This window comes from Olea europaea, unplaced genomic scaffold (assembly GCF_002742605.1).
Source record: "Olea europaea var. sylvestris unplaced genomic scaffold, O_europaea_v1 scaffold604, whole genome shotgun sequence".
Lineage (NCBI taxonomy): Eukaryota > Viridiplantae > Streptophyta > Magnoliopsida > Lamiales > Oleaceae > Olea > Olea europaea.
Window position 1 is genome coordinate 116,490 of NW_019264389.1, and position 25,546 is coordinate 142,035.

Here is a 25,546-nt window from a genome sequence, read left to right on the forward strand (position 1 = left end):
TCAAGTACCAGAATTACTCCTTTCCAACTTACTTATGGACAAGAGGTCGTGTTGCCTATGAAAATCAATGTGCAATCGATCAGAATGTGTTTGCAACATTAAGTTAAGTGATGATGAATATATCGAATCGCTAGTTCAAAACTTATTGGAGTTGGACGAATTAAAGTTAGACGTCCTAGATAGATTGCAAGTTCAAAACGAAGAATGGCTAAATTTTATAATAAAAAAGTTATAGCCAAGTCGTTCAGCCTGGACGAACTGGTTTGGAAGACAGTACTCCCTTTGGATAGCAAAGATCCAAAGTATGGCAAATGATCGCCCAATTGGGAAGGACCATATAAAGTGAATAATGTATTGCCTAATGGAGCCTATCATTTGGAAGATTTAGACGGCACCAAGCACATGAGGTTCATTAATGGCAAATATTTGAAAAAATATGTTCCTTCCTTATGGGAAAGTGAACAAATAAAAGCGTAATCAAATCGCGTTGAACGATCATAGAGTAAAAAGGGCCAGAGCGAAATACGTTCAAATAAATTCCTTTATTATCAAATGTTCTTTACAAAACTACGAAATACAAGATGCTAAATACTCTATAAACTACGATTAAGAGCAAACTAATCTCCCGGTCAATCGTCGAGTAAGAGGGTGTACTGCCTTGATTACCGTCCTGATCGCACTGCTGCAAAGGCAAGCAGAGAGGCAGAGAAGCACTCTCAGTAAGCAGAAAGGAAGATGAAGCGCTCTCACATCGCCTTCTTAAATGCATCGCTGCAACGATAGGCAAGGAGGTTGAGAAGCACTTTCAGCAAGTAAGGTGGCCTGCAAGCACCCCAAAAAATTCTCTTCCATCATTGAACTCCTTGTAGGAACGGAGACGATGGGAAGAATTTTGCTGCTGGCCAAAGAATATTTCCTATATCTCCCATACCAAAGGTGACATCAAGAAAGATGGCAAAGTGGGCGGATCAGATGATCCGTTTCCATGGAAAACGAAAGCTTTTGATTGATTGTCAAAAATGCCAAACAATGGCAACAAATTAGTTTTTTGAAGAAGAAAATGGAAATGAAGATGGAAAGTATGAAGTATACGTGCATTTATAGGGAGGTGAAGGTGAAAAGACAGAATATAATGTGCATTTATAGTGGGGTGAAGGTGAAAAGACAGAATATGAGCAGCCATATTTGTGTCTAGTAAATGGGATTAAGTGGCCCAAAGTCGGGCAGAAATATCAAGAAAAAAAATATGCAAAAATTTTAGGATAAAGCAGTTAAATGCCTGAGCGATTGACGATTAAAAAAAATGAACATCAATAAATACACAAGATGTTAAAATAGTTATTCATTAACAATGATGGCCGCTGTTATATCAGTACAAGGTTACAAAGGGAAAGTCAATATGAAATTATAAAAAGAAAAGTTAAGGCATTATATGTCTTAATTACAATTCGCCCCATACCAAACGAATTCTTTCCCTAAGTTTCCCCCAGTCCTCGTTCTACCGAGAAGAAGTGATGTTCAATTCAGCCACAACATCATCATCAACTTCCAACTTCTTGTACTGCTCGACCAAAGAATTAGTTCGCTCAATTTCTTGGGAGGCATTACACTTTTTAGCAGCCATTCTTACCTTGCAGTCATCCATTTTGGCTTGAAGTTCCTTCATCTGAGCAGCCAAACTAGTTATCAAAGAGTCTTCAATCATGACTTCAGAAGAGATTTCTTTCAACTCGTCCTCAGCTTTGTTAATCTCCAGAAGCAAAGACTCTTTTTCAGATACGGCGTGAAGATATTGAGTACTTTTGACCTTCAGTTCAACATTCTTGGCCAGCAAGGAGAGGACCTCGGAATGGATAACTTTCAATGTCGCTTTAAAATCAGCAGAAAGACTGAGCGACGGAAGTGTCAGTGCTTGCTCCAATTTCGCATTCAAATGCTCAAGCTTATCCTTATGCCTGGCAGTACTAGCCTTACCGATGTCCATATCCATGAAGGACACATACTCAAATATTGACTGCTTGAGGAACTTCATATCGTTCTCTGAAGAAGCAGAAGGACAACTGGCTGAAGCAGGGCGAGATATTTTGACTTGCCCCCAGGAAGTGAACAAGTCTTGAATGGAATGCACAATTTTATCAGCATCCTGTAAAGAAAATCGCCAATATTGAAGGTTTCCACTACACTAAACAAAGTGGAGGTAAAGGTGAAGCAAAGATTACCTCATCAGCAATCTTGGAAAATGGCATATCCCCAGCCAAATTTGCCACCTGTGGCTCCACCATCCGTGAGGACTTCCCCTTGTCTAAGCGAGAAGAACTTGCCGCAACAGGCAGACTCATGGGAACATCTGCAGAACTCAAAAGGCATCAAATCAACACCAATAGCACAAGTAAAGGTAAAGCATCAAAAAACGAATTACCTTCTGCTTCGACGTTTGGGAGGTCAACGCCCTGGGAAGAAGGTAGCTCGTCCATTGGTTGTAATGAAGATTCTGGGACTAAAGATTTCTCTTTAAGCGTAGTTCCTTCATCAGCTGCTTTGGACGAAGCAGCCCCAGCAGAGGATGATGGAGTAAGAGCTGCCAACACCAAAGCCTTCAAGGGAGAGGTTGAACTTTTCTGAGAAATCCAAATAAACTATCAGCACATGGAAAAGTCTCAAGTATGGAAAGGTATGCTTATGAGTAAACCAATTTAATTACCTTCCTCCTGACGATGAGAGGGGTATCATCATCAGCATCAGCATCATCCTCCAAAATGGAAGACGCTGAGGCTGGCCGTTTGCGGCTTGGGGCACTTTTAGCTGCAATAGGCTTGGCAGGAAGAGAAGTCGATGGATGGGCAGATTGTTTAGCATGAGCAGAGGAAGAGGGACTCCTAATGGACACAGGAGTGACCAAAACAGGAGAGGTGGAAGAAATGTTTGGCTGGTCTAGTGAATGGAAAGCGCGATTGGCATCAGTCGCAAACAATCTTCATTTCACTGACGGCCAGAGTCGTTCAAAAAGGGGATGGATGGCATGACTAGGATTGAAGGGGGCTAATGAAAAGTTGCTCGTCAAAAGAAGATTGCGAGCATTTATAGTCTCTGTCTCTGCCTTATTAATGGTGTGGAAGCGGTCTATCAAATTCTTTGAATAGCAAGGGAGAACGAGCCGAGTTTGGCCAAAACCAAGTTGGCGAGCAAAAAATTGGGGAGCATATATTTCTACCTCAGCCTTGGCATTGGTCCCTGTCAAAATATCATGAAACAACTCCCTCCCAGTCAAAAACTGAATCCAAACAAACAAGGAAGTATTCGCATTATCCAGAGTGGTTGGAGGTTGCACATAATCTGGAGTCAAAAGGGAGGAAAAGGAAAGAAGGAAGGGATTGAATCCAAAGTATAAAAAAATGAAAAAATGTCCCTTCTGGACATATTTACAGGAGTCAAGGGCTTAATGGCTAGCCCATAGTAGCTAGCAGAAAGACTGAAAAAAGATGGAACACCGAGCAATGGAAAATAGACTCTCAACCACATTTGAGCGAACCAAAGAGGCCCACTGCCAGTAGGAGATGCACCATTCTTCAATTGGGATTGAAGAGAAGCCATGCCTCTATAGAGGGCCTCTATAGAGGGCAGCTAAAAAGAAAGAACATAAATTCAGAGGCCTACCACGCATCAATTCGTGTGCTATGGGTAAATAGCTTAGGGAGGGCTTTATGCTTGGCACACACAAAATGTATTTACAAAGCCAAATCAGAAGAAAGGCCACTCGCTCAGTATGGGAAGGCTCAGCGCTCGAGTGGTTATGAAGGGTTTGCAGACTTGAATAAGACTCGGTGAGGCCTTTACCAAATTTTGGGGCGACACCAGAAATCAAAATACCAGGGAAAATGGTATCGGCCAAAAGTGGCAGATTTACTGGGGCCCCAACACCCCTTAAGGTAATGGACATGGGACCAAGAGGAAAAACAAAAGTATTATACTCAGAAAACTAAAAACATAAAGCGATTGGAAAAAGTACTCGGTCAAAAATAGGGGGTTGAAGAGAGATTTCTAACAAATCAGAAATCCTAGCATTATCAAAAATTGCCTTAGTAGGACCATGGTCCACAAGGAGAGCATGCCATCTACGAAAAACGACATCAGATTTAGGCCAAGTACGAATACCTCTTTTGCGAAGTGGCCCCAGCGGCAAAGAATTTAGAAATGGAGGGCCCTGAGTACAAGGGAACAGCTGACCGACCGCCGCTTGTTCGATGGCCTCGACATTGTTGAATAAAGGACCTAGATAGAACTCATTGAGTTTGACATTGGCCGGTGCAAGGAAGTTACGACCGAGTAAGGAGTTTCTGAAAGTCTTCGAAACTGAAGGAGTCACCAGACTGGGATTGTGAAGCAGCCATTAGGGACGAAATAGAGTTTTTCAGAGTTACGTAGCAGAGAAGCAAGGAGATAAACAGTAATATTGCGAGAGAGGCGCGAAAAAATGAGGCATGATTTAGTGGTGCAATGAAATAGCATATTTGGGGATTATAAGGGTTTGCAAATGTCGCACATTTTCAGGCTATGGAAGAAAACAATGATTGAAATTCTTGGGAAATATTGCTGGGAAACACAAAGTAAATATGACAAAAAATTAATAATTGGTATTAATTCTGCCATATTGGGGGGTAATTGTTAACACACAAAAAGTTCAGCCCAAGTCGAATAGTCCAAGGAATGAAGCCCAACTGGAAGATCCCCAAAAATCAAATAGCCCAAAGAACGAATCAATCAGGCAATGCAGGATAAAGGCTCAAATAGGGAAACCCATGAACGCGGTAATACCATCGCCCAAGGTTGCAAGTCGCCCAAGATTTGAGGGAATGAATTTCCATGTAGTCGCCCAGAGCTGTGACCCTACGCTCGTTCAAACATTTGAGTTGCCCAACATCTTAGCAAACATAAGATGTTATGGTTACCCAAAAGTGCAGTTAATAAAGCAGTTATTGGGTAGTCCTACCACGTCCCACGATTCAAGGAATTCAATTGAAAACGGTTGAACGACAAAAGTAATGGCAGCAGTTAGAGAAGGCAGTTTCATGACAAGTTGGCCACTACAAGGAAAGTGGGCAGTTATAGAGCGATCAAGCAGTTTTTAAGCGGTTGATCACGAAGAGATCATCTAGAGAGCATAAAAGGAAGAAAAGACATAGAGCAAAGTACCCCGAATCAAACACTCTCAAACAGAGAATATGTAACTTTCAATTTCTTAGTTTAGATTTAAACACTTCTTTTACAGTAACTCGTGTGCTTGCGCCCCTTGGAGGCATTCTGTTTTTATTTTCCAATTGTAAAGTCATCACCAATAAAAAACCCCTTTTTGGGACTTTTTCTCAAGAGGTTTGTCCCTTACACAATCGTCTGATCCCTTTTAATTGTTAGCTACTAACCCCCACGAAACAACATGCAATGCAATTGAAAGAAGAACTCTCCCTGATTCAATGGGGCAATCGCACTATTAGTGAATTTCTTCATGCCATCAAACTTCTCGTGGATGAGTTGGCTCTCATTGATCATCCCATATCCAATGATGATTGATACTATACGTGTTAAATGGTTTAGGCCCAACATTCGGAGAAATAGCAGCGCCAATTCGGGTCGTGAAAGGTCCCTGACCTTCGAAGAACTTCATGACTTGTTGGTTGTCCATAAAAGCTATCTTCGTCGCCTCGACACATCTATGTAGCGCATCGTAGTTTATGCCCACTTTTTCCCAATGATGGCTCTGGTCATCGTCGCTCGAGTTCCAACAAGGGACGTGAGTCTTATTATAAATAGTTGACTTCTGATTCATCAAATTTTCTATAGGCTATCGCGGGTATAAGCCCAAGTGTCAAATATGTGATCAGATACTGTCCGAAGTACTCAAATCAGGATGTTATTGCTTGAGGTACCTCAGTCAAACGCAACAACACAAAATGGTTAGTTGATTCTGCTGCCTCTCATAATATGACAACAAATTTGTCTAATCTGTCTATCAATTTTGAGTATACTGGGATAGATGAGGTGGTTATTGGTTATGGTTCAGGTTTGCCTGTCTCCTACATTGGTTCTTTAAGCTTTACCTCTCCCACTCGTGTCTTTCATCTCTGTGATACCTTTTATGTTCCTAATATTAAAAAAAAATTGTTTCCATCCACTATTTTACCAAGCATAATAATGTCTATTTAGAATTTCACCCATCTTATTTTTTTGTGAATGATCGGATCACGGGGGCAACACTTCTCAGAGGCGAATGTGAGGATGGTGTGTATCCTCTCCCAGAGTCACTGGATATGGTGTCCAAACCTACTGTTGCTTATGTACATAAGCGCACTACCTCTGATGGTTGGCACAAACGTCTGGGACATCCCTCTCCAAAAATCGTTCAGCAGAATGTTCGCGCCTTTTCCTTACCAGTTTCACAAAAATTGAATTCTTTCTTATGTACTTCATGTTCAATAAATAAAGCACACCAACAACCTTTCCATTCCCATGGTTTAACAAGTAGAGCACTACTTGATCTTCTTTATTCAGATGTTTTGGGTCCCTCCCAAGTTTTTGGAATTGATGATTTAAAATATTATCTCATTTTCATAGACCATTATACTAAATATATATGGTTTTATTCAATCCTACAAAAATCTCTTATTTGCAGTATTTTTCCTCAATTCAAACAACTTGTGGAAAATCGATTCAACACCACCATAAAAAGTATATATTCTGACAATGGAGGCAAATATATTGCACTCAAACTTTATCTCTCCCTTTATGGTATTAGCCACTATACTATTGCCCCTCACACCTCTCAACAAATTGGCATGTTTCAATGTTAGCATCGTCAACTTGTTGAAACTGGACTCACACTTCTTACAGATGCCCACATGCCTCTCCACTATTGGCCATATGCTTTTCAAGCAGCTACATATCTTATAAATCGTATGCCCACCTTAACCTTACAAGATAAGTCTCCATTTGAAATGTTGTTTGGTCAAACCCCTAATTATCTCAAATTGAAGCAGTTTGGGTGCCTATGCTTCCCTCTGACTTGGCCTTATAATCATCATAAACTTCAGCCCAAGTCCACGCCTTGTGTGTTTGTGGGCTACTCTCAAACCCAAAGTGCCTATCTTTGCCTTGACCTGGCAACAAATCGATTATGCTCCTTCAGATATGTTTAGTTTGATGAAACACAATTTCCTTTAAACACATCTCTCACCGACTCCTTCAGTAAGGTTACTACATGATTTCCTGCCACAATCAATTCCCATACTAGCTTCTCCATCACAGGACTCTCCTACACCGTCTCCAGTGCCAGTGTTTTCAAAATTTGATAGCACCAGTCCTACAACGCCGCTTGTGTCTCCTCTCCAGTGACTTCATCCAACTCGGTAAGTTCCTCTCACTCATCAGTTTCCTATCCTACACCTAGTTTACCCAATTTTATTTTGGTTGAGCCTTATGCAGTCCACACTTCTCCTCCTTGCACCTACCAAATGGTTACCAAGTCAATGAATAATATCTACAAACCAAAACAAATGTCTCTAGTCACTAAACATTCCATAGCACCCTCTGTGGAACTAACTTTTGTTAGTCAGGCACTATCTAATCTTTAATGGCGTGAAGCAATGTCAAATGAACTCACCGTCCTCATGCGACATGATACATGGAAATTAGTGCCATTGCCTACAAGGTCAAATGTTGTTGGGTGTAAGTGGGTCTTTAAAGTCAAACAGCATGCTGATGGTTCTATTGATGGGTTCAAAGCTCGATTGGTTGCAAAAGACGATAAATCAACAACCCAAGGTTGATTATATCGAAACCTTTAGTCCTGTAGTTAAACCTGCTACTATACGTACTGTTCTGTCTATTGCTGTTATGCAGGGCTGGCCGTTAAATAGATGGATATTAACAATATTTTTTCTCCGTAGCCACTTATTAGAAGGAGTCTATATGATCCAACCTCCGGGATTTCATGATCCAGCTAAACAAGATCATGTTTTTATCCTCGAAAGGCAATTTATGGCCTTAAACAAGCGCCTCGTGCTTGGTACTCGGCTCTCAAACAAGCGTTGCTAGATTTTGGATTTGTGAATGCAAAATCAGATTCATCACTTTTTGTGCACCATTCTGGTTCTACTTTTACCTATTTCCTAGTTTATGTGGATGATTTAATTATTACTGGAAATGATTTAGCCTCTGTTATTAACATTATTCAGAAACTTGGTCACAAGTTCTCTCTCAAAGATTTGGGACCACTCCATTTTTCCTTGGTATTAAGGTAATCCCTACAACGACTGGGCGCATTCTTATACAACATAGGTGCAAAGAAAGTGACAACGCATACCAAATAGAATATCACAGAATCATTGGAGCCTTACAGTACCTGTCTTTAACTAGGCCTGACATCAGTTTTGCAGTAAATAAGCTTTCCAAGTTCATGCATTATCCATAGGCCAAACATTGGGGAGCTACCAAACGTTTGCTACGATACCTGATGAACACCATTTTTCATGGACTTATGCTTTACAAAACTATTGGTTGATCTCTTTTTAGTTATTCTAATGCTGATTGGGCCGGTAACCTTAATGATGGTAGTTCTACGTCAGTTTATCTCCTTTTACTTAGGTCAAATCTTATATCTTGGAGCTCAAAGAAACAACACTCGATTGCTAGATCCTCTACCGAGGCAGAATATCGAGCTTTTGCTACAGCTGTTTCTGTGACCATGTGGCTCCTTTTCCTCCTTCATGAATTGAAGTTTCATCTTACACAACCTCCACTTCTCTTACGTGACAATCTCAGAGCAACACATTTAAGCTTTAATCCAATTAAGCATTCACGGATGAAACACATTCAACTAGACCTTCATTTTATCCGTGACTTAGTTTAGAAAGGGAATCTTAATGTTTGTCATGTTCACACTCAAGATCAGCTAGCTGATCTCCTGACCAAGCCTCTCTCATGAGAGAGAACTCAACATCTTAGAGACAAGACCGACCTTGCCAATGGCAACCTGTTTTTGCGGGGGTGTATTAAGGAAGATGCCATGAATCATGCCATACCTATTGAGAACAACTGCAGGTAGGAAGATGTTATGAATCACGCCATGCCTATTCAGGAAAACTATAATCAAGGCTTCACTGAAGCACATCTGTAGCACCGTAATTAGCAATTCAATGTATTTAGATTAAACCATAGTTGTATATAAACACACTCATTGATGAATGAAATGTGTGGAAAGTTAAAATCTCAGCAGTGTATCTTTCATTTTATAGGGCAATCAAGAAATCCAATTGCTTTCGCTCATAAAGAGATGATAGTTCTTGCAGAATTTCTGCCAATCCTAACATGATAGGATTTGGTTATTCTCAAATAATTTTCTCTCAGTTAATCCTCGATTTCCATCAAATATGGTGGCTTTCGATTGTTGCTACAATCATGTCCTTTATTTATTCAATCATTGGTTTAGGCCTTGGAATTGCCAAAATTGCAGGTAGGGGAGGAACCCTTTTTCATTTTTCTTTTATCTTCTGCTTTAAAAGCATTAGACTTGTTAATTTCAAGTGTTGTAACCCCCCTCCCCGCCCCCAAAATTTTTCTATAGAAAATGGGAAAATTAAGGGAAGTCTCATTGGAATTAGCATTGACGTTGTCACTCCAATGGAAAAAATATGGAAGAGCTTGCAAGCACTTGGGGATATAGTTTTTGCCTATTATTTTTATCTCATCCTTATTGACATAGAGGTATACAGTATTGGACAATATAACATTCAATATTTTAACCATTATTCAATTTTGAAGAGTCGACCTTGTGATACGAGCCTATTTTGATTCTTATAATGTTTTAATTGCAGAATACAATAAAATTCCCACCATCGAAATATGAGACAATGAAGAAAGTAACTCTACTATGTGTGGGAGTAACAACAATTTTCTACATGGTCTGTGGCCTTCTTAGTTATGTAGCATTTGGAGATCTCTCATTTCGAAATCTCTTCATTGATTTTGGTGTCTACGACCCATACTGGGTTCTCGACATAGCCAATGCTGCCATTGTTATAAACCTTGTAGGTGCTTACCAAGTTTATTGCCAACCCTTTTCACCTTGGTTGAAAAAACTGCATCAGAATTGTTCCCGAAAAGCAAGTTCATCAACAAAGACATCCAAGTCCCAATTCTAGGATACAAGCCTTTCAGACACACTCCTTTCCAACTCGTGTGGAGAACAATTTTCATGATCATCACAACAATTCTTTCAATACTCATGCCGTTCTTCAATGATCACATCATTCAAATTCTAGTTGCGTTGGGGTTCTGGCATCCTACCATATATTTCCCAGTCAAAATGTACATTGTCCAAAAGAAGATTCCAAAATGGAGTGCTAAATGCGTCTGCGTACAAATTCTAAGTGTTGCTTGCCTAATGTTCTCTACTACTGCTGCTGCTGGCTTCATTGCTGGAATTGTTTATGATCTTGAAGTATATAAGCCTATTAAGAACATTTCCTAATTTTGATCATTTTTACATTATAAACAGATTTTAATTAGGATTTGATTCGATAATATTAGTTTCAAATTCTCCTTATTGTTTATTAGGACTAAAATTGTGTACTAGGCACACTGTTTCAAATGTGGAATGTAATTTCTCATTGTATCCTGACTCTTGAGGCATAAATAATAGAACCAATAATTTTGTTGAAGACAAGGCTTACATGATCCATTTATGAATGTTGGGCACTATCATACATTTATTAAAAAAATAAAGTTTATACCTGAAAAAAGACGTGTTAAAGATAATTATGAATGTAGAACAAAGTAGAAAGGTAAAAGTTTGTTGTTGTAAAACATCTAATGAATCTACAATTTTCCATTCTCACAAACAATTAGGTATAAAATGAGTCATGCCTAACATCAAAGCCAAATATTGTGATGGCCCTCCCTGGCCTCATCAAATTTTTTCATATTATATCAATGTTTATATTTTCTTCACGAGGGAGTGAAATCGAATTAAAGTTGAAAAAGTAAAAGTATATAAGAACAATGTAAATCAGTCTCATAGAAGTATAACATAAAAATTGAAAAATAAACAAGCCAACTCATATGTTCATTTAATTCTTACCATTTCGGTTGCACAAATGAGGTTATATCTATATATTAGTAAGGCCTCTTAGCATCTAATAACCACAAAATTGAACCATCCATATTCAAACTTGTCAGTCTATACCACTAACCAGTGCATCTTACTTTTGCAAGTATCTAACAAAAGAACTCCAAGAGACTCTGAAAGCAGCTTCTCCAAGGCACCAATTTCAACTCAATACCTTTTACTTTTGGAGAGCATAATTCCCGAAAGTTTGTTGATTGTCGGGGAGAAAACGTGTGGGTTGACTTTGGGTTACAAATAAAGGAATAGAGAAACAACAACTAAAAATGGACATAAGTATTTACATGGTTAATCCAATTTAGGCTATGTCCACAGGCAAATATAGGAGAATTACAACACTTTCTCTAAATACAAGGAGATAACAACAAATAATCTCTCTTGCAATTACGAGAAAACAAGTAGGCAATACCTAGGAAAAACAATAATTTGTTTCTCTCTATTTTTATCTCTCTACTCTCTTAATTTTTCTCTCTACTAAAATTTTTCTCTCAATGTTTCTCCTCACCACATGCGCACACGCATATTTTCTCTCCAACTCCAATCCTATATTTATAGGAAATTTAGCAGCCTTTTACATTAAATTACATCGCCTAATGCTTCAAAAAATTAGCTAGAATTTTCTGCACATGTCAATATTTTAAACTTTGCATTAAATGCATGTAATATGCCCCAGGTCAACAATTGCTGGAAAATATCAAGAATAATGGTTGTAACTTGGCTGGTCATTAGCTGGAAACTCCAATTTTGCCACCACAACCTTTGCATGCATGTATGTATTTTTCTTAACCATTAAGAAAGCAAAACCTTATTCATTTGGTCAAAAAATGTGGCTTTACTTTCAACATTTTTCCCACTTAAAGTCATTATTATTATTATTATTATTTTTTACCACTTCAATCCTTGCCATACTTGCCATTTTGATATTAGTTACATTGGTGCTAGGCCGATGGAGGATCGACACCATATAAACTTGTCAGTTCCGATTAGCTTTATCAACATATCTGCTAGGTTGTCCACTATATGGATTTCTGTATATCCACACTTCCTTCTTCCACCTTTTCAAACAAAAGTGATATTGGACTCAAATATGCTTTGTTCTCTGATGAAATGCTGAATTCTTTATCAAGTGCAAAGCGCTCTAACAATCACAAATTAGAGCAATCTTTTCTTGTTTGTGTCCAAGCTCTTCCATTAACATTTACAACTAGATTGCCTCTTTGCTAGCTAGGGTAGCTACCACGTATTCTGCCTCCGTCGTAGAAGTAGCCACGATAGACTACAGTTTCAAAACCCAGCTTACAGTTCCTCCAGCAAAAGTAGACACATATTCTGTGGTGGACTTGCTTTTATCAAGATCATTTGTATAATCTGAATTAACATAGCCTCTGACAATAAAATCTGATCCTCCATAACATAATGTAACATTTGAAGTACTCTTGACATATCGCAGGATCCTCTTTACAGTACTCCAATGCTCTTTATCGAGATTTGCCATGTATTGACTAACCACTCCCATTGCTTATGCAATCTCTGGTCATGTACATATCATAGCAAACATTAAGCCATCCACTACTGATGCATACAGTACTCGAGACATCTCCTTCCTCTCCGCTTCATTGCTAGGGCTCATACTTGAGGATAACTTGAAATTAATAGGAAGAAGGGTAGAAATTGGCATAAATCTTGCATATTGAAGGGCCACAAGACTTTCTTCATGTAATTTTTCTTACTAACCCAAATCTTCCTATTATTTCTGTCTCGGTAAATTTGCATCCCCAGAATCTTGTTTGCCGATCCCAAGTCCTTCATTTCAAACTCCCTAGCTAGCTGTGCCTTCAAATTTTCAATATGATCTTTCTTGGGGCCTGCTACCAACATGTCATCAACATAAAATAGCAAAATAATGAAATCATTATCACCAAATCTCATGTAGTATGCACATGGATCTTAACAGAGTCTATTGTATCCAAGGCTCATGATAAAGGAATCAAATCTCTTATACCAACATCTCAGTGCCTGTTTGAGACCGTATAGAGATTTGTTCAACTTGCAAACCAAGTTTTCTTTTTCTTTTTCTTCAAAACCTTCTAGTTGTAGCATATAAATTTCTTCTTCAAGTTCTCCATGAAGAAATGCAGTATTCACACCTAATTGCTCTAGGTGTAAGTCAAATGTAGCACAAATTGCCAAGACTACTCGAATTGTTGTGAGTTGAACCACGGGAGAAAATATTTTGTTGAAGTCAATGCCTTCTTTCTAAGTATTCCCTTCACCACCAGTCTCGCACGATACCACTCTACTTGGTCATTGCCATCTCATTTGATCTTATAGACCCATTTATTCCCAATGGCTTTCCTTCCTTGTGGTAGTGGAACAAGATCCCATATCTTATTCTTATGAAGAGCTTCAATTTCTTCTTGCATTGCTACCATCCGCTAAGAAACTTTTTGGCTATTTATAGCCTCATGGAAAGTTGATGGCTTTCCATCTTCTGTCAATAAGTAGTATGCAACATTGCCCTCCATAATGTAATCTAAATGCCAAGTCGATTCTTTTCTCTCTCGTGTTGATCATCGAACATCTTGAGCACTAGACTCAGCTTGTTCTTCGTGCTCTAGTGTTACTTTAGAAGAATCTATATCTTCTCGCTCATTTCCAACTTCAACTGTAGTAATCTCTGGTTTTTCTTTTGAAGTGCTATCATTTACTTTTCCCTGTATTTTGCCTTCTATAAATATGACATCTCTGCTGATTATCACCTAATGGGCAGTGGGATCTCACAAGTGGTACCCCTTGACTCCATCAATAAACTCTAAGAAAATACATTTTCTAGATTTTGGATCCAGGTTTGATGTTTCTTGGGTATTGTACATAACGTACACAGGACTTCCAAATATATGTAAGTGGAAATAATCAGCCGGTTTATCCATGCACATCTCCATAGGCATCTTCAAATAAATTACGGTTGATGGCAACCGATTGATCACATAACTAGCAATTTTGACTGCTACTGCCCAAAATGACTTGGCTAACCCCGTAGTTCTCAACATTACTCTTGTTCTTTCTAACAATGTTCTGCTCATCCGCTCTGCCACTCCATTTTGCTGTGGAGTGTATGCCGTCATGAACTGTCTCTTGATAACTTCTTGTTGACAAAAGTTATTAAATTCATCACCATTACATTCTCCTCCATTGTTAGTCCTCTAACACTTGATCTTTTTTCAGATTCAAGATCCACACGAGCTTTGAATATTTTGAAAACTGCAAACACATCTGCCTTTCCCTTGATTGGATAAACTCAACATCTCCTAGAGTAATCATCAGTAAAAAATACAAAGTATCTTGCACTTCCTAGGGATATAACCGGTGCTTGCCGAATATCAGAATGAACCAATTCCAAGATAGCTTTACTTCTAGCAGTGGAACTGCTGAACATCAATATGTGTTGCCTACTAGTAACACAATGCTCACAAAAGGGTAGTGAAACCATTTTGAGCCCTGAAAGAAGCTTTTGTTTTCAAAGAACGTTCTGATATGTGACCAAGCTTGCGACGCCACATCATCATTAATTCTTGTGCTGAACCTATCGATGCGATAGATGCTTCTCCTTCTTGTAGTGTTTCTCCTTTAAGCATGTACAAATTTGTAGCTATCTTTTCCGCTTTCATCACCACAAGCGCTCCTTTGATTATTTTCATAATCTCATCTTTTATATGGGTTTTGCAGCCAATGTTATCTAATTGTCCTAAAGACAATAGATTTTTCTTCAAGCCTTTTACGTGCCGTACCTCCTAGATAGTGCGAGCTGTACCATCATACATTTTCAATTTGATGGTACCAATACCAGCGATCTCCAAGGCATGGTTATTTCTCATATACACGGATCCTCTTGGGATAGTCTTATATTGATGGAACCATTCCCTCATTAGTATCATGTAGCTCCTGAATCCATAAACCAGACATTAGAAAATTTCTTTTTGCCTTCAACAACTGTTGGTGCCTCGTTGTATAAAATTTCACCATCATTTGAGGTGTTTGCTACGCAACCCTGAGCTTTTGACTTCTCAGGACCTTTTCCTCTGGCTTCTTCAATCTTCTTAAGACTCTAGCAATCCCTTTTTAAGTGTCTTTCTTGCCACAGTAATGACACTTGGCATTTTTCTTACTCATGGATTTCAATCTACTCTGATTATAACTCCCACTGGAGCCACGTTCCATTGATCTCCCTCTCATCATCGTCAACACTTTCACCTGATGCGAACTTGTCAATCTATGATCCTTGTTCTTGCATCGACTTTCTTGTTCAAGAATCATAGCTGCAACATCATCGAAGACTAGCGTCTCAAGGTTGCTAGTCAAGTTGATAATGACTTGATCATACGAATCTGGTAGACTTCGAAGTAAGATTTCAGCACGTTCACTCGCCTCTATATTATGCTCCATTGATGTGAGTTGTGAAAATAGAGTATTGAGGGTGTTGATGTGGTCTGTCACCGTAGTTGACTCCATCATCCTAAGGGTGTAAAACTTTCTCTTGAAGAAGATTTTGTTGTATAATGATTTGACCTCGTACAGCTTTGTCAGTGTATCCCATATTTCTTTCACCGTCTCTTTCTCCGCCACACTTGACAATACTCTATCAGCTAGTGCTAGATGCAGATTTGCAACTGCATTGCTATCCATCTCGTTCCACTCAGCATCGTCGGTGATCTTCGCAGGCCTTTGTCCAATTGCCGCCAAGTAGTTATCTTTTTGCAAAGCTGTTTTTACACTCATTTTCCATAATGAGAAATTGTTCCCATTGAACTTCTCAATCTCATACTCCGTCGCCATTTTTTTTCAACAATACTATGATTGAACAACGACCCTATACAGAACCTTGCTCTGATACCACTGTTGGAGAGCAAACTTGTGGGTCGACTTTAGCTTATAAATAATGGAATAGAGAAATGCCAGCTAAAAATGGACACAAGTATTTACATGGTTCACATAATTTAGGCTACGTCCACGGGCAAGTATAGGAGGATTCCACTGTAGTAGGAGAATTACAACACTCTCTAAATACAAGGAGATAAAAACAAATAATCTCTCTCGTAATTAAAAGAAAACAAGTAGGAAATACCTAGGAGAAAACAATAAATTTTTTTCTCTCAATATTTTTATCTCTCTATTCTCTTAATTTTTCTCTCTACTAAAAATTTTCTTTCTCAATTTTTCTCCTCTCCACACGCGTGCACACATATTTTCTCTCCAACTCCACTCCTATATTTATAGGAAATTTAGCCGCCTTTTACACTGAATTCCACCACCTAATGCTTCAGAAAATTGGCTGGAACCTTTTGCACATTTGACTGTCATTTCCTTTACAATTTTGTGAAGTCAACATTTTACACTTTGCATTAAATGTAAGTAATATGCCCCAGGTCAACAATTGCTGGAAAATATCAAGTATAATGATTGTAACTTGACTTGTCATTAGTTGGAAACTCCAATTTTTCCACCACCACCTTTGCATGCATGTATGTATTTTTCTTAACCATTAAGAAAGCAACAACCTTATCTATTTGGTCAAAAAATGCGGCTTTACTTTCAACGCTGATCTCGTATAATAGCCCAGCAGAAAATAGAAAGCTGCATTGGTATCCTAAAAGCACTTAATCAGAGTGTGAATACTTTACACAGTAAATAATTTGTTATAGCATTTAAGTTTTTTCATCAGTATTTTTCAAGGCAATAATAACATAATAGAATGTGACTTGAGAAGGTGAGAATTTTAACTTATTACATAAAATTAAAATTCATGGTCAATCCCAAGATGCCAGTGAAGCAGTTTGTTAAATATATCAATATCTTTTGGCCAGTTGCTAGACCAATTTTTAGGCTACTTCCTGGAGTATGAGAGATTGTCCCTTCAGAGAAGTGGAAGCCACCCCAAAAGCAATGATGCCTCCCACAGAGAAACGTTGTTTTATTTTTGAAAGTTATAAATAGTAAGAACATGCATTTGGATGATGTGGCTAAAAATTCCATATTCATTAGTGCAGGAAAAAGATGCAGTCATGACTCTGAGTCTCTAACTACAAACTAACTGCCCAACTCTACCCTAATTTTTGGTAAGTCTTCTTCCATTCGAAGTCTTTAAAGGTAGGGGCTTGAACAGCAGATAAAAGTACATCACATAGAGTTGAATATGATTTTATTCGTGTAGGTTTAGCTTGAACATATATCAAAAGAAACTAGTCAACAAAAGTCTGAGCTAAGGTATACTTTCAATTTAACCTAAATGGAGATCAACCAGTAAGGACTCCTTTGGGTTTGGCCACACTTCTTAAACTTTCTAGTGTTCTTGTGAAACTACGAGGAACCAGTTTATTCGAAAATGTATTCTATAATGCCTGCTACTTTATGAATTCAAATTAAATATACAATTAAAATTTGACTTCTTATTCAAAATATAAAAATACAATGACGATCAAGTAAAGATCAGAAGCATTATTGCATTACCAGGTTGTGATACAAACTCGATGAACAGTGCCAGAAGCTATAAGCGCAACTGCTTCTACAAATATAACTGCATCACAAAAGGATGACCATAAGTTTACTGAATAATTCTCACATACCTAATTGAAAAATGATCTTAGAGTGTCAAAATTGTAATTGAGGATCTCCTATAATCACATCGTCTTTTTTTCCATCATTAGTGTGTTAGAGGGAAAAACACTTTCAATAGAGCTTCTTAAAGGTACCAAGTTACATCACTGATTTTTCACCATTAAAATCAAAATAGTTGACATCACCCGCTTGTCTATGCAATAAAAATGTTTAATATTGACTAGCCACGTCACCTACGACGAAAGTTAAAATGGCATTTGTTATTGTTGATTGACTGTCGTAAATAATTTTATTCTTGGTTAAAAAGTTGCATCATACTTAGCCTTGTTGCTAGTCCTCTTGGGATATTTCCTCCACACGAAGAGCTTTGAATTATTGAATTTATTTATCACATTGCATGATGAAGGTCCCTTTTTTACAATTAACTATGGTTTTGTTTTTTGTTCGCGAAATTATTTCTTTCGATTTAAAACTACCGCAAGTGTACGGTTCGTTAACAAGTAATAAAGTGGATTAAATGAGTCCGAATATCGTCCCACAGGGATTGATTAGTTCAATTTTACCTATCGTCGCCTTAACCGAAACAATAGAAATTCTTGATATTTTCGCTAACTAAATTATGATTTAATAACTACTTATAAATATAAAGCCTAAATTAACTATATTAAATGTGTGATTATAACTAAATGCAAGTTTTATAAAAATATGATAATGAAATGCGTACTAGGATTCCGAATTCCCTTATATCAATCCTCTTTAATCCGAATTTTATAAAATTGACAACACGATTCAATTATGAAAACCAATATTCCTAATTTGTTTAACAATCTCTCTCAAGTAGAATTAAACCTATTTTTACATGCGATCTGACTATATTTCTATGACGGATGCGAACATATAAAAATGCATTAAAGATTTATGAATACTTAAAGATCACGTAAAGCATAGCGGTATATTTCTATCCCCTATCGAACTTTACGATAATTAACATAATGTCTAACTTATTTTCCATCTCTCGAGGGTAAAACAAACCACAAAGCTCATACAACTATTGCGCACATAATTGTAGAGAAAATAAAATCCATGCCAATAATTCAATAATTAAAAACATGTTTTAACGTCAAATAAATAAAATTCAAGATTAAGGGTTCATAATGTAAGGTTCATCGCAAATCCTAGCACATGAAAATCTAGCCTAACATAATGGGAAATAAAGAAAAGCAATAATTAAAACCAAGGAAGAACATCACCAAATTGATTCTTGAAGTGAAATCTTGAATTTTGAAGTGGATTGCCTTGTTTTTGCCTTGTTCTTCCTCTCCAAATCCTCCAAAATTGTGTATAATCCCCTCCAATTTTGTAAAAGTGGCGTCCCTTCATTCTGGTCGAGTTTTAGTTTATATAGAACCCTAAAAATCTCCTTTCCATAAGAGTTTCGGCAAAATAAGGAAACTGCTGAATCGGCCCCGAATCTTGTTCTATGCGACCGCATAGTACGTTTCTATGATGTCTCATAGAGTAAAAACAATTTGAGAAAAAGTTCTCTGGAGGCTTCTATGCGACCGCATAGAATTTATACTATGCGACCGCATAGTTATACCATTCTTTCCGCTGATAGCTTTTAGTATTTTGATCATAACTTTCTCTCCTGATCTTCGATTGAAGTGATTCAAAGTGCATTGTGAAGAAAACTCAAAGATCTACACTTTTTATAGAAATAGGATTCCTCAAATTCTGATGTTTACTATGTCAAAAATGGATCTCAAGTAGAGATTAAAAATCACGAGCATAGCTTTTTCGCCTGAAAGTTGATACTTGATAATATTTCGATCATATTTCACCTCTTGACTCTTTTCCTCATCTGATTAACCTCTAACACTCTTGAATCTTCATTCCATTTCCCGTCTCATCTATGGATTATTTGCAACTTCGTCCTCGAACTATCATTTTGCTCCATTTTAGTCTTTTTCGGCTCTTTTCTTCTGAATTTCACCATGTTCCCTACAATTCACAAATATAATGAGATTAAATCACAATTCAATCATTTTGCTCATTATTAAGTCATGTTTGTGACTTAAATAAGTGTGCAAAAACACACTTATCATTTTTCACCAAATAAGAAAGAATCTTTTTTTTTATTGGATAAAAAAATAATACGAAGGAATTGCACAGATAAGAAGGATCCACTGGAAAGATTGGTGTAGCATCTTTATTATCGGGAAGGAATTAGTCTCCACCCTAAATCTTATTTGAATATAGCAGATGGCAAGATTGCTTTTTCTTTAATGTAATATAGGAACACACATGTGAGGAATAATATCCTTAGCTGAGATTTCTAACCAGAAACAGAGTGATAAATAAAGTGTTCATACAAGGTTTTTCTTATGTTTGTAGCATAATAAAATAAGTAATTACGATAGATCTTGCCTTCTTACTTATTTTATATTTTTATGTTGGTTCTTGGGATTGTTTTTTCAATTAACCGTGATTTTGTTAAGAATTCATCTTCAAGAATATGGCAACTCCCTCACAAACTCATATCGAATCCTTCAAGCATTAGTAATTACAGGATATTTGTCCCGTGTAATATACATCTAACCGTTTCTTTTAAAAATTAAAGCTATTAGAGAGTTAACTCCTTAATATGTTTCATGTACATGAACTTTAGTTGCATGATAATAAAAAAAACATGATGCTTGAAAATGTTATTTCTGAAGAAAAAAGTTAGGACACGAAATATTCTAGAAACATTTTATAAAAGCATTAAATTTCAATAGTTGCTGCGGTCATGTCTTTTACTTGCTCAACTATTGGTTTAGGCCTTGGAATTGCCAAAGTTGCAGGTAGGAAAGGAACCCCTTTTTTTCATTTCACTCTTATATTCTGCTTTAAAAGCATCAAATTTGTCAATTTCAAGTGTTGTAACCTAATAGTATATGCATTTTTGCTTTAGAAACTGGAAAAATTAGGGGAAGTCTCACTGGAATTAACATTTAATATGTCACTCAAATGGAAAAAAATATGGAGAAGCTTCCAAGCTCTTGGGGCCATAGCTTTTGCCTATTCTTACTAACACACAACCTGTCTCGAATCACTTTAATAGACTCGACACGTGTCGTGCGTCGATGGTAGATACTAGCTAAATGTCGGTCCCACCACCAAGGCAACTTTGACTTGCTTGACTGAAAAATATTTTTAACAAAATCTTGGCATAGTTTCCCTGAAATATGAACTAAATCACTTGAACAATAATCATTTTTTTCTCGAATCAATACCTACAATATGAATAGGGTACGACAGTCCCTCAAAATACAAACTATTCAAATAAAATGCTGGCAATACCAAATATCTAGTGAGCCGATAATGAACTTTTCTGATTTAACCTACATGTATCCCAAAAGAACAAAATATATAATCTGATAATCATACAACCTATGACGCGTGGCTCAATTAGGTGGTTTGACATGCTCCAAAGCTACTCAATTCGACTGCTATCTGTTTGATAAAAAAAAAGGTAAAAAAAATATATATATGAGTTTAAAGCCCAGTGAGTGGATAATTTACAAATAAGTAAACTTTTCTCATTTATGCATATTTTCTGAAAATTTTTGCTCTATTAAAACTCTGAGAAATTCTAAAAACTAGTAGCACTTTTAAAACTTAAACATGATTGGATCATAAAATTCTTTGTTCTTTATACTAGTTCAATAACTGTAAAATATAACGAATATAAATAATATGAAAATTTGTGAAATATTGATGTTCAATACTATAAGCTGGAAGCTTTACTCTGAGAATTGAATAGACCGAACTCTATAATCTGAAATCTGATAAGCTGTAGAAGCACTGAAAAATCACACCAAAAATGTACCTAATGAATAGCACTACTCATGTACAGAGTAATCACGATGTACAAGGCAAAGCTATTCAAATCTGATAATTTGATATTCTGATATTGTGGTCATACGTACGCAGAGCTGTCCCAAAAGCTAATCACCCTAATACACGGCCCAAAGCCTATGTGTACGAGAGTGGGTCTCAAAGACCTTTGATAATTTGGTCATACACTATGGAAACACATTCAAAATATGTAGAGGGGGTAAAATCATCATAACTAGTCATACACTGTAAAAACATATTCACACCAGTACAGACTGGGGTAAAATTACCTGGGTACTTTCTGGTAGTTTTAAAAATAACTTTAACTATACTGAAATATGTAATACGATTAGAACATGCTAATAAAATGATTTAATTGAACTAAATCAAACATTAAAAAGAACTAATTATAAAATCAATTTTATTCTGAAAATCATGCTATCAACTTAACTTTATAAAATAAGTAATTTCAAAATTTAATGAATACTTGTTTCTGAAAATTAAGTTTTATCCACTCACTGGACTATGTATTGAACAAAGATTAATTCTGCAAACAAGCATTCCCAGTCTTGCTATCTCCTGAAAAATGAGTTACTCATTCAAATTACTAACTATTGAATCTAGTTTCCTAACCAATACATGAATAGCAATCCTCAAAGTCTCAACTATTACTCATTCCTTTTTATCTTCCCATTTTAGTCAAGTGAGCACACATATCCATATGCCGATATATACACAACTTCCCATTCCAAAGTATTAATAAAATGACACAAAACATTTCTTTCCTTTTCTAGTTTGGTTGGCTGAAGCAAGAACCCAACACCTTCTTACTTTTGTGCATATAGAATTTTCAATTGTCTTTCTAACTATTCAATTTCCTTTCCTTGTTTCTTACATACATGTTTGCCACTATACGTATAAATGCCCAATTTTCCATTTCAAATCTTTGCTCTTTAATCACAAGTTCATTTAATTAAATGGTAATTTCAAATAAGCAAGCTACACTAAACTCCCATAATGACTAATTTCTCTATGACAATTTTACGAACACATACCGCTCTTTAGTTCCCATCACTCTTCAATGTCATGCTCTTCTTTATTACTATTCTCAACTCCACTAAAACTTTAGCTCAAAAGAGAATATTTCAACCAAATGAAAGTTCTTAACTTACCTTATATTACAGCCAAACAGGACTTTAAATTGGAGAAAAGATGGAATAGTTCCCAGATTCTAGTTTCCTAGTGTTTTATATTTCCTTTATCTTTCATCTTCTTCTCTTTTTCTTCCTTCTTCTTCTCCTCTTCTCCTTTCTTTCTCTTGGTTTATCTCGGTTCTTTCTGGCTTTTTTTTTTCTTCTACCCATTTCCAGGTTCTAGTATATGTATGTGCCAGTGAAAAATGAAGGTAATGGTTTTCAAAGTGCCACTTGTATTCTACCAACTCCCATAATTGCTATCAAGTCCCTTCTATTATGTTTCGCATAAAATTTAGTCATTAATCTTTCCATATTTATAAACTAAATCCCCAAGGTTAATGATGGCCATTTAAAACCCTTAAGTAATGTCAATTATAAAATAAATCCCAATAAAATAATTTATACAATTTAAGTTCCTATTTGACTTGGACTTTGACTAGTTGATATTGACCTTTGACTAAGTATAAAATGGGATGTAACACTTACTCCCTCATCCTTATTGAAATACAAGTATGCAATATTGGACAGTATAACGGTCAATATTTTAGCTTTAAGCTGTCCAAATTTGTAGAGCCGACCTTAAAACAGAGCCTAATTTTGAGTCTTTTAATGTTTTTGTAACAAGATACAATCAAATCCCCACCATCAGAATACAAGACAATGAAGAAAGCAACTCTATTAAGCGTGGTAGTAACAACAATTTTCTACATGTCTTGTGGCTATTTCGATTGCGCAGCATTTGGAGACCTTTCGCCTGGAAATCTCCTCACTGATTCTGGCTTCTGCAACCCATACTGGCTCCTAGACATAGCCAACGTTGCCATTGTTATCCACCTTGTAGGTGCTTACCAAGTATAGAGAGTCTATTAATCGCCAAAGATAACCCAGGCTCAGTTTATACCCACTTCCAATCACCACAAAGAAGACAAGTACATACTCAAGACAATATCAAGTTCACTTCCGATTGCCAATGAGATATATCACTTAGGAGACCACGAAGGTGCAAGAAATCTCATAGAATATCACCACTAAGATTAGTCACAAGAGGCAGAAAGAGCAGAAGAAGAAAACATATAGGAACAATCGAGAGAGAGGCAGCGAATGGGTCTCTCACTTAGAGAGACAAGAGACCAATTTATCTTGTAACCAATAGGCCAAATAAGGTAAATGTAATTAGGTTAACCAATGGGTTAAGTTAGAGGCTCAAAAGATAAATAAGTGGGCTCACAAGTTTTCTCTCAATTAAAAGGCTATCCAAGGAAGTGGATTGGGCCACGAGCAACACTAAAATATTTAGGTTGCTTCGAGTGGCCAAATTAATCTTTGGGTTGTATCGTCTCGAATGTAGTGTTAGATTCTCGTTCAGTCATTTGGCTAAGCCGATTGAAAAATTAAATCGAGTAACATCATAACCTAGGGGAGGTCGTTTGACAACAAATTGCCTAACAACCTCCACCTTGGTGTCAAAGGATTCTTTTTTACATCATAATTAACAAAAAGGGTTCTTTCCCATACAAGAAAGAGATCAAAGAATTTAGATTTTCAATTATAGTACTCGTTCATAGAAGGACTATAATCCTGTACTTGATGCCATTGTTTTCAATCTTTAATGTAATTTCTCATTGTATCGTGAGGATATATATTAGGCTTGTATGTAGCCATGTGGGATTAAAAATTTCACATTTTCCCCAAATGTCTACCACTATCTATTTCAATATCTCAGTTGAAATGGAAATCTCAAAGTCTTGTACAAGCACTTGCAATACAAAAAAAGCATCTTTATTTCTTGATACAACAGTAAAAGTAAGACGTGCATATATAAATATATGTGTGTGTGTGGATCGACTTATTAATTCCCGTTTGAATAGATTAACCATTCATTCATTTTGGTTATTAGCCACATTCCCAAAACATTACTTATCATCGCAAGTTCTTATGGAATAACTCAGATGAAAAGGAAAATAAAAAAGACGTTAAGAGACTATAAAATTCTTTTTCAAACTTGCTCGGATATTGAGGACAGTATAAACTATCTTTTACCTACATTATTGGCATTCAATAACCTACCTGTCAAAGATTAATTGATTGCCTTGGTTTTAAACAATTGTTCCAATTGTTCATTAGAGACCCGTGATTTATGGTTTGATACTTATCAGCAGGCGCGGATCCAGCACCTGGCGAGCACCCGCGGCCGCGCGTGCTGGATCCGCCAGGAGAATTTTTTTTTGTTGGCAACAGATTAAAGTTTAACTTATATGACTGGTAAGTCATTTTGTTCTCAATGACCCATGTAGCTTAGTTGGTTGGATGTTGCATATTTTATAGACGTCTAGGGTTCAATTCCTTATTAAGGGATTTTTGTGCATTATTCATATTCTACAAGTTTTACCAAATTTTTTATGAAGATGGAGGCAAAGGGATTCGAACCTGTAAACTCTTGCAAGGGTTGTGGCCAACTTAACCATTGTGGCACTTCTTGATTTGTATCAACTCACTTACAAAACAATATTTATTACGTTTTAACTAGTTTAAGCCAAATTGTAAATATTAAAATCCGCGCTCTTCCTTTGAATTATACAAAACTTGATAATAATGTCATTTAATGAGTCATTTTTATTCTTATAACAAAATTATATATATTTAATTTGAACAAAATAATTGTTATATTTAAACTTTAGGCTTTATT

At 36.7% G+C, this 25,546-nt stretch overlaps 1 long non-coding RNA gene and 2 pseudogenes across 1 annotated transcript; 2 read left to right on the forward strand and 1 right to left on the reverse strand.

Moving 5' to 3' along the window:
• The window catches only part of LOC111389654, a 32,792-nt pseudogene extending 22,273 nt beyond the window's left edge, over window positions 1–10,519 (forward strand).
• Window positions 10,520–20,555: 10,036 nt separating this feature from the next.
• LOC111389655 lies at window positions 20,556–23,718 on the forward strand (annotated as a pseudogene).
• Window positions 21,019–23,045, reverse strand: LOC111389645. Its single transcript, XR_002701763.1, has 2 exons — window positions 22,837–23,045; window positions 21,019–21,280 (listed from the first exon to the last, which is right to left on the reverse strand). It is a non-coding gene; the product is annotated as an uncharacterized LOC111389645 (long non-coding RNA).
• Window positions 23,719–25,546: the final 1,828 nt, after the last annotated feature.